Source organism: Sinohyriopsis cumingii, unplaced genomic scaffold (assembly GCF_028554795.1).
Source record: "Sinohyriopsis cumingii isolate HCF-2022 unplaced genomic scaffold, ASM2855479v2 utg001820l, whole genome shotgun sequence".
In the NCBI taxonomy this organism is placed as follows: Eukaryota; Metazoa; Mollusca; class Bivalvia; order Unionida; family Unionidae; genus Sinohyriopsis; species Sinohyriopsis cumingii.
In genome coordinates, this window is record NW_028316063.1 from 70,421 (window position 1) to 81,366 (window position 10,946).

The 10,946-nt window shown below is 36.3% G+C and overlaps 1 pseudogene across 1 annotated transcript in view; it reads right to left on the reverse strand.

Moving 5' to 3' along the window:
- LOC149771488 (uncharacterized) overlaps nucleotides 1-10,332 on the reverse strand; it is a 41,542-nt pseudogene extending 31,210 nt beyond the window's left edge. Inside the window, exons 1-4 of the transcript XR_016418268.1 lie at nucleotides 10,224-10,332; nucleotides 9,790-9,979; nucleotides 6,961-7,069; nucleotides 4,367-4,507 (exon numbers count right to left, since the gene is read on the reverse strand). The product of XR_016418268.1 is annotated as an uncharacterized LOC149771488 (transcript). The remainder of the gene's footprint in view (nucleotides 1-4,366; nucleotides 4,508-6,960; nucleotides 7,070-9,789; nucleotides 9,980-10,223) is intronic.
- Between the last annotated feature and the right edge of the window lie 614 nt (nucleotides 10,333-10,946).

Genomic DNA, 10,946 nt, shown 5'->3' on the forward strand with positions numbered 1-10,946 from the left:
ACAGTTATGTTAGGAGTTTATCCACAATCTCACAAATCCCTCCCTCCCAAGTTAAAACAAAATGTCAGTCATGTCTTTGGCTCATTTTACCACCTGAAGTGATAAAAAAATAACCTTATTTCTAAGGTAACTTCAAACAAGAGTTTGGATAGACAAACACAATAAACTGTCAATTACTACTGAAGACACTGTTTACAGTAAGCTGCACTTCAAAGGCAAGATTGGGTTCTCTTGATGCCTAAAGATAGTCCAAAGAAGAAAGTTGAAGGACTGATTCCCAATTAATGGGAACCTGTTCTTGAAAATCAATGCAAGATTAATCACAAGTGAAACCAAACCACTCTGGCTGAAATGCCCATAGTCTGGAACAAGCAATGAGGTGTATTACCTCAATGTATCAGACAGCTAAAATAGCTAGAACCAATTTTGGTACCAGAGAGGGGTCACTGCAGCTACAGGCAGTGGAATGAAGGGTGTATTGCAGCCACATAAGAACCCATGTGAAAGTTCACATGATGTCTATGTCTGAAATCATAGAACAGTACCTCTGAACTGCAATGGGAGCTAACTAGAGCCCTATCAAGAAGTTGTCTCTGGTACTGAGGCTTTTAACTACAGATGTGTTTCTGATCCCAACACTATCAGCAAACTCTCCATTTATCTTCACAGGTTTTCAGTGTGCTAGGTCTTTTTGCTTGACAAAATCTGTTCACCTCTAGTTCTAAGAAGAATTTCTTTCTGAGAGTTTGCTTGATGGGAACCAGACAGATTCAGCATTTCTTGGATTGGATAGAAAAACTGTATTCACAACTGCCTGACCTGGTGAGGAGAAAACAGGATCTTCTGGCAATCTCTGAATGTAAACTTCAATAGTCAAGTGATCCATGACTTTCCTTGCTTCAGGGGAGCTATTAGGATTTGATGGCATTCAAATTCAACAAATAATTTATTTCCCTTGAATACAAAGTGAAAATGAAATTATTGCAAACACAAGTCCTAATAATTAAAAGTTCTAAATAAACTTTAGCAGATATCCAAACTGAGTCCAATGCTGAAGTGTTGATGTGTCTATGATGCCCTGTGTAATGCTGATGTGCCAAATCTTTTGTTGAAACACTGTAATATAATTCCAGTTTGAATTCACTATAAATCCCAGTGAATGAATATGTCCAAGAATAATATTTTTTTATATATCCTGAGAAAAAAAATCACTAACTTAAATAATTTGTAGAAAAAAATTCCAGTCCAAATGAACACTGAGCACAATAATAATACAAATTGATTCTGCTAAAACCTTAAGCATGAATGAATATTTTTTCCAGTAACAAGATTATTTAGTCTTCTACTTGACCTCAGGTTACAATTAGCATTTTTTATTTTTTTAAAAACAAAAAACACTACCTAATTGAAAATAACCTTCTAGAAAGTTTTTAATGTTTTGCAAAATAAAATGTTAGTTACTATTAGAAAGTCTGTTAATAAAATTATAATATATAGTTTAGACAATCTCAGGTACACCAGGCAAATTGTTGGAGAATCCCAATAAGCTAGACCCAGATCCAAATACACATATTTACTTCTATTATTAATGATCCTGATATTAATGGCACAAACACAGACAATATGCTAGCTGTGCATTAGTTGTTTACAGAATAAAATATTAAAAAAAATAAAAAAATACTTCTGGTCAAGTAGAAAAGAAACTTGATTTTGGACAAAGTCCAACATACAATGTTACATTACAATAAGACACAATGAAATTTTTAAAAAATAGTAAAAGCAACAAACAAAACAATGCAATTTAAGTATACATAAAAATAGAACTATGAATGTGAAAGCTATTACCATGTCTACTTCAATTAATATGTCTAATTTCTTTAAACTTCATTGAAAAAGATGTTTTTTGATGCATTTTTATTATGTTGATCTAGTATCATTTACTATTCTACTAAACAAACGGAACACAGTAGCATATTTTTATTACTAAATATGTACCAAAGGCTCAACTAAATCCTAAAATAAAACAATGAATCAATCGCACTTTCTCAAAACTTATTTTAGACAGTTCCATCCAATGCAACACTTTGTCACATGTGGAGATAATCCATCTGGTTTAAATTGGCTTAAGGGTACATATTTTCTGTTCAATCTGAGAAAACATCTGTATTCATTTTCACTTCACTGAGCAATCACCTGAACTGTGACAGATAAATCAGGGGCTGTTAATTATCAACACATGGAGCTAGTTCCTTTAAATGAGACAGCATCATACCATGATGTACAATACAAATATCAGTAAGTACTGCTTTGTTGTGATTGTACTATGGGGCACAAAGCCATGTACAGAGTTTCTGTATCAGATTCTGGTTGACAAACTGCAAGAGGAATCTTCAGGTTCACAACAGTAGGAAATATTACTTCAAGTTTCCATCTCTTTGGCCACTGTGTTAGTGACAGAGTGATAGCTGAGAAAGTGAAACTAAAATTTGACAGAACTCTTTACATATGGAGAAAACATCAGGTTTGTTTTGAAAAAAAGCTTGGTGTGCTACCATTTTGGGTGGAACATAATCCCTCAATGTAAATGGCTTCACCATTTTACAGTAATCTTTAAGACCACTAGAAAAACTAAATGAAATCTTAATTACAAAACTAAAACTAAGCATATTTTCTTGAACATACATGATGTTGACCACTATTTTGAATCAACATGACCATCCATTCAAGGAAAGTAATGACACCGAAATTTTCAGGGCAGCCATACAGGATGTACAACTGATACATTTTTTCATTTAAGACCAACCCTATGTTGATTGAAAAATCCATTTGGGAGAGGCAGAGAAAACAATATCTTCAAAATGGACACCACAGTGGCCATACTGAGTGTCAATCTTATCATTTTAATTTAGCACTAACTAGACACAATAAGAACTCTTCTGATGAAAACCTTGTGGCAAAATGTCTAATATGATTTTCAAGATGGCAACCATGGTGGCCATACTGGATGGCAGAACATCACCATTTTAATTTAGAATCAACAAAATATGACAAGAAGTTTGCCAATGAAAACCCCACATTGATATGACACTGCATTTTGGAGGAGCAACAACAACAAGATTTTCAAGACAACAGATGTATAACATTTCCATTTGGAATCAACCATACATCATAAGATGTCTTTCAGTAAAAGCACAATGTCGATATGACCAGGCATCTACACTAAGTAGTGATAATAAGATTGTCCACATTATCATTCTGGTGGCCATACTGGAGGTCAGGCTTACACCAATCTCGTTTATGACCAACTAGCAATCATAAGAAGTCTTTAAGTGAAATTCAGATACTGCTGTTATCATTTATTTAGGAGAATTATTGACACTATAATTCAAATAAACCAAAGGGGACATTGAGGGAAAATGGACAATTCAAAGTCTCAATGAATTCTGCCCAGTGGAAACAGCAGATTCATATATACCTTTTTCAGGAAGTCAAATCTGGGGTTTTCCACGCCAATATTTAATGCATGCACAATCAATGTAGGGCAACTTTTAAGTGATTGTCATGAACATAGTGTATTTTTGTGAAGAAAGGTTCAAACAAATTTTTAAATGTTTGACATCTGTACTTAGGGTCACATTAGTTAACTTGTTTATTTTCGGATTATTCATTACCATGCGGTCATAAGGGGTGTGGGGTGGGGTGGGGGTGGAGTTTAGATGAGAGTCACGATGCAGTAACATAAAGCAATAGATACTCATTTATTGTTAAAAATACTTGATGAAAATGTACATTTCAACTCTTATACTTGTGTGCTGGCACATTATTGTTTACTACTATCTGCGGCGATCTATGATGACAAATGTTCTATTCATGTAAGAAGTGTAGGTCACTCGAGTTGCCCTACATCAAATGCGCATGACAGTACCGGATGTGGCTATGTGATAGGTTTGGCCAGCTAAAAATTATATCTGAAAATGATATATACTGCAATTACTTCACTAGGTTATACTAATTTGGTATCATTTTTATAGAAATTACCTGATATCCACTTGACTAGGTCATAATAATTTAGTATCATTTTGTAGTAATTACCTGATATCCATTCCATTAGGTCTTAGAAATTTAGCATCATTTTGTAGTAATTACAGATATCCACTCCACTGGGTTATAATAACTTAGTATCAATTTATCATGATTACCAGATAACCACTACATTATGTCATAATAGTTTAGCATCATTTTGTAGTAATTACAGATATCCACTCCACTAGGTTATAATAACTTAGTATCAATTTATCATGATTACCTGATATACACTACATTAGATCAGAATAGTTTAGCATCATTTTGCAGTACATGTAATTACCTGCAATCCACACTGCAGACAGACATATATGGTGGTGGTCTCTGACATAAAAAGCAAATTGTCAGACCCAGTGTCCTTTTCTGTGATGTCATTACAGACCAGGCCAGTCTTCAAGGACCTTAATACTTCATTGGCACATCCCTGTAATAGCAAAAGAAAGTGTATCTGATTTGTACACTGCAAAAGCATTTACACAACTATGCAACTGGGGGTAACCATTCCAATTTCAATCAATTAGCGCTGTATGGATGATGTAAGAAAACTGTCAAACAATGCTACCAAAAACTTTGGCTAAAAGAATGAAATTTCACTTGCTCAAAAAATGAATTATAACTGCCCAGGCTAGCATATTGTACTCGCCAATGCATGGAACTTTATGTATACTGTACAATTTGCCTTTCGAAAGACTTCAGACACATGAATTCAGATACTGGCTCGATAATTAAACCCTTCAGAGCAGAGTTGATGCCTTCTACATGGAGCCACCAATCAAAATAAGCATTGTTATTGCCTTCTACATGCAGCCACCAATCAAAATAAGCAGGGTTAATGCCATGTAAGTTAAGTTTACCATTCAACATAGGGAAAAACATGTGTTACCAACAAAGAAAGTTGGTACTCTGTGATCTTAAATACTGAGTAAGATTTTAATGTTTATATATGGAAACAGCTTAGTTTAATTTACTGAATGTGAATGTTTACAAAATCAATAACTGTGTTATCCAATCAGAAGATGGCTAAGTGACTCTGGAACAACCCATTCCAATTAAGTGATATATATCTATGTCTCTGCTTAAGCACACAGTTTAACACAAATTTTATGTTAATTCTTTTCTCAACATATGATTGTATTTGGTGCTGAATTTGGCACTGCTACAAAAAGGCTGAAGATCATGAGAATTACCTGTACTACTCATTCAAAACTATTACATATCAGACTGATATTGCTTACAAAAAGTACATAGTGCAGTCCTGCTGCATTATTCTTTCATCGTGTACATATTCCATGCAGCAAAGATCCTAACTGAATCATATCATAATAACAGGTAAACAACATAAAAAAAAAAAAATGTTACAAATATATGCTGAGTGAGTACTACACATTATTAACCAGAATTTGGCCAGTCCTATTTCTGCTTTAGAAGATCAGCTGTACAGCTAGCAGCCTACAATTCAGGTAACATGATTTCTCCAGTGACTGAAAGGAAAGATCTAAGAAATGAAAGAAATGACTGGAATGCTTCAACACTTGAAATGTAGTTTCTGGAGGTGTGCAACTAATTTTAATTATGTAATACGTACCTGTTGCTACTGCACAACTAGTACTTTTCCAGGTGGCAAATACCCTACCCAAATGATGAAAATGTTGTCCTCCCATTACAGTGAACCAGAAGCTTTCAGAACACTGTACCACCCCTGCCTGAGAATCCTACACATACTAAGCATGCATTATGGTGTCTTTTTATTATTTTGAGGGAGCAGCCTAACTGAGTAGGAAACATCAGTGCAGGATGAAAAGAGGAAATCAGGCAATAGCAGCAGGCAAATTTTATACCATTAAAGTCAGTTTTATCCACCAAAAACTACATTTTAATATCGGTAATAACATAACTGTTGTTATTGCATAGCTGAATTTGTCAGCTTTGAAGGGGAATGATGATCCCACAACTGATGAATAAAAAACAAACAAAGGAATACACACCCTCACAGAAGAGCAGGAAACTACTTCATGATGGAATCCACATGAGCCACTTTTTGAGTAATGGCATCTGAGCCCAGATGAAAATGCCTAAACTTTAGTGAGCTAACAAGCAGGGGCAAAAGAAGGGAAAAATAAGGTGACAGTGCCAAAATGCACCTTTCATCATATCCTCCAAAGATGAATGAATTACACTGGCCCATGAGGCAATAATGCATCCTCATGAGTTTTATCAGTAATTTAAAAATGAAAGGGAGATTCAAATTAGTAAGGGACTTTTAAGCTCAAATGATAATTAATGTAATCTAGTACAGAGAAAGGATTTAAGCTGAAACATCAGCTGAACCTTTAATAGAGGAGGAATAGATGCTTCCTTCTCCCTTTAGAGGCTGCCTAATAAAACCATACAGCCCTAACTGGATATAAGAGTCTATCCTGGTCATCCATCATGCAGATGTGGCAGAGGCTGTGGATCTCAATCAAGAGTGGTGCAACTGAAGGAAGCTGGTGTTTTCCTAAATGACCTGGTTGGCAAATAAAAGAAACTGACATAAAATACCCAATGAACTTGACACATCCCTTCTCTATGGATAGGGCATGAATCTTGCCCATTTGTCTCGAAAACACTAAGGTGCCAAGCATGATCAGGATAAGGTTCTCAAAGGAAGCTTCACCCAAATGTACATATGGGAGAAGTGGTATTTAAAAACCACAAGACATAAGAGAGATTCCATTTAGGCAAGACAGTGGTCTTTGCCATTCAAAATACCTGATAAGGTCTTTACTATTAGGGGAGAATCTGTCCTGCTGGCAGGGAATTTTGAAAACTATAGAGTGTTGAAAGGGATGCTCGATAGCCCATAAAAGTAGAAACTGAGCATTGTTTTCTACTAACCCAATCACAAAAAATTCTCCATATGGCATCACACACCTTAGATGTTGACATTCTACTGTACATGCACTTGGCAACTCTGATTGACAACTTTTCTTTGCAGAGAGATTGTCTGAGATGAGCCAAGCACAAAGGTGGAGAACCTGTGGACTGTTCTGTAGTAGAGACACCATGTTAAGAGAAGAGATCATTCCTCTGAGGTAAGGTCCCTGGATGGTCAACCAACAGATCAAGAAGATCACTGAACCATGATTGCTGATGCCACAGAGGGGCTATCAGAATGACCTAAGCCATGGAGTGCCTGACCTGTGTAGGTCATGTAGGACCTGTGGGATCATCCTGAAGGGTTGGAAGGAGTAAGTGAACAGACAATCACACTTCAGGCAGAAAGCATCTAATGCCTGGACCCTCTGGTCTGGGAATGGTGAAATGTGAAAACGGAACTTGTTGTTAAGCTACCTGATGAACAAGTCCACCATAAGAAGTTCATTAAAGTAGCAACAAGAAGCCTGCTACAGATTTGTGGAGTGATCATTCTGTAAAAACCATCTTCCCTTTCCTTGAAAGACTGTCTGCCAAACTGTTCTTCTTGCCAAAAATATGGCAGTCTCAGAGGAATATTCCTTCGGAAGTTGCCAGGTGATTGAGGTTCCAAACCTTCATGCAGTGAGAAGGTGCATGCTTGCCTCATCAACTATAGTATACTACCACTGACATGTGGAAGGAGACCATCCTTAGCAACCTCTTATTTGGTGGACACATCCTTAAAGTCCTAAGAGTTCTGCCCTCATTTCCAAAATTGTTGATAAATTCTTCCTGAGACCATGGACCATGAAGAATCAGTCACTCTGCCTCTGAATAAGCATCTTGCCCTGAATTTGATGCACTTGTGAACAGGTAAGAGTGGGGTTTGACAAGTGCATGGGGACTTGAGCCAGAAACCAGTCCCAATTTGTCCACCAATTCAGATGAGGGTGGGAATCCCAATCGAGAAGAAAATTGAACATTTAAGAGGTTCATGTGCAGTTTCAAAGCAGGGAAAAGGAGCAACTGTGGAGTACACAAGTGTAGTCTGCCTAAGTCCACTGCAGAGTTCAAAGTCCTCCTCAGGCAAAGAAAAAGACATGTTTACAATGCAGTTTTTACTTTCAGTATCTCGCAAGACACTTACTAACACTCTCTTGGTGAGACAATTCATCCCCACACAGACAAAATCTCAAGACAGATTTTGAGCTCTGATTTCTCTAAATTTGATAAAAGACCCAGCCTGGTCACTATGGAACAAAAGGGAGACATGTCCAGTGTGATGGACTCTGGATGGCCACATTGGACCAACCAATCTGTCAAAATATTTGAGGACTGGGATACTTAATGATCTAAAACTGGCTGATGCTACTCCCATGACACTGGTAAAAGCTCATAGCGCAAAGGCTGAGCTCAAAATTGCAAGACCTCCATTTTAAGCAAAACTTAGTCTTGATGGGCCTCTCAAATCCTAGGCAACTACAGATAGGATGACCACGGATAGTCCTTAAAAAGGTCTTAATGTGCTATAGTAAAACCTTCAAAGTACCCAGAGAAATATCCCTACAAAGGTGGAGAAACTCCACCAATAAGGCCATGGATAAGGACAATGCATTCCTATAAGTTTTTGCCACTGCTTTCAGCAAACAATGGAAAGCCAATGGCGACAGTGATTCCTACTTCAACAGGTTGAATGAAGTTGCCGTTCCAAGGATCTAGTGTTTTCATTGCAAGGCAAACTCAAGTCCCCATAGAAATACCCACTTAAGACACTTCAGGTGGGAGGTTTATGAGCCAAGAAGGGTAAAATCTTTGTTGCCATTGTTAGGTATATTAACTTTGCTTTGTCTGTTAGTTAGCTTTATTTTATTTTATTGCATTACAAACTATTGTATTGTAACATTGTATGTTGGACTTAACCTTGTCCAAAATTGAGTTCATTTCTACTTGACACAATCTGACTTTTTTATTTTAATCATTGTAAACAATGAATACATAGCTTAATTATTTTCCATATATATGGGGTTTTAATAAGCATTATTATTAATAAAAGAAGTCAATATGTTTATTTTGGTCAAGGAATTGGAATTTCCTAAGTGAAATATACATTATCAAGATTATTGTTTTCTAAACATCAGGATCATTCTATAAAGTTATTTCCATTAGGTAAATTTTTTAATAGAAAATGCTAATTGTGACATGAGGTCAAGTATAAAACTATATATAATGGTTTAACTGAGAGGATTTTATTGTTCATGTTTTAACATCTGGCACTTTCAAGTTGTATTATGTTGTGTACAGTTGGGATGGATTTTATTTCTTCAAATTATTGAATTCAAGTGATTATTTTCTCTGGAAATACAAAAGTACTCTGATTAAATTCTGGGATAGAGACATTCACTGGAATTTATAGTGTATTCATACATGGAATTATATTTCTGTGATATAACAAAAGACTGTTGGCACGTCAACACACTAGGAGTTATAACAGACACATCATTGCCATCAGTTTTTGGATTTACTCTGGACTAATGCCGAGTTTTATTCAGGACTTTAAATTATTAGGACTTGTGTCTGTAATTATGGATTATTTTGGGATTTAATTTGCAATAACATAAGTTCTTTTCTATCATGATAGAAGGATACAGATAAAGAGGGATATTCCAATTGGATCCATTGCCCTAATCTGGCATCTATAAACTGTTTCCCATTTTCTCATAGGATGAAAGAGTAGTCTGGAGAGAGGCTGAGTCAATCCCCTTCCCCGTACTATAGGGGCTCCAAGGAAAACTATCCAACACCCAGTACCTTATGTCTAGTGATGGGTACCTGGTGTCCACTGCCAAGTGACTGGTGCTCAGGACCCAGCCACTGCACAAGGCCTTGACAGGTGACTCAGATCTGTAGAAAGGTCCATCCCCAAATCTGACAGATTTAGATTTGAGCCATCCCTTTGTCACTGGGCTTGATTGTGTCATCAAAATATGGGCCTCTGGGACTGACAGGTTGAAAATGAGCTTCTCAATCCTTACAGATGCAGCCAATTCACAATCAGCCCCTAATGAGCTATGGGTCAGTATGATAGAGTACTGGTCCCCCCTTGCAATTTCATCAGACATGCTCTCTGCCCTTGTTGGACATGAAAGAGTGATGTTTCTCATGGAGGGGAGGGCATGCCTTGCACTTGATCCTACTGGTAAAGAGAGGGTGCTGCTCCTCCCTCTTGGGAGAGTGTGACTTACTCTCTGGCCTCACGGAATAGGGACAGTACTGCTCTTCCCTCTCAAGAGGTTGTGACTCACCCTCCACCTGTTTATAACCTCCCTTGGGAGCTGGACCACTTATCCTCATGGTTTACACAGCCCTCAGTATGTTTTCTTCTCCCGAAGGACTTTAAAACAGTATTTAAGGAGTTTTCTCCTTTTAGGTATTGACAATAATGTAATAACTTCTAGTTTTGCAGTTTTGAATTTGCAACATTCTTTTCCTGTGACCCATTTATAAATTGACACATATTTAAAATTTCACTTAATGCAGCATAACATATGGTATGCATATTATTTTCAGGTAAATTCTAAGCACCAATACAAGTGCATGTACACATGCCATGAGTACCATTCATATTTTCTTTTTTCAATCATTAAAATAAAAAATTCTTACATTAGTCAGACCGGAGTGGTTCAGCTAACAGTAAACTTCATCTTAAATTATATCAAAAAGGAAAAGAAACAATGACAAAAGTAATATATATATATATATATATATATATATATATATATATATATATATATATATATATATATATAGGTCTATAATAGAAATGGAAGAAAGAAGAATAAAAATTAACATCAATACAAATGGACCCAGAAATGAGTGCCTTCTCATGGTTTAGCCTGAATACATATGGATAAATAAAAATAAAATGAGTAGTCATTACTTTGCAGGGCATTTGTTATTCATGCATC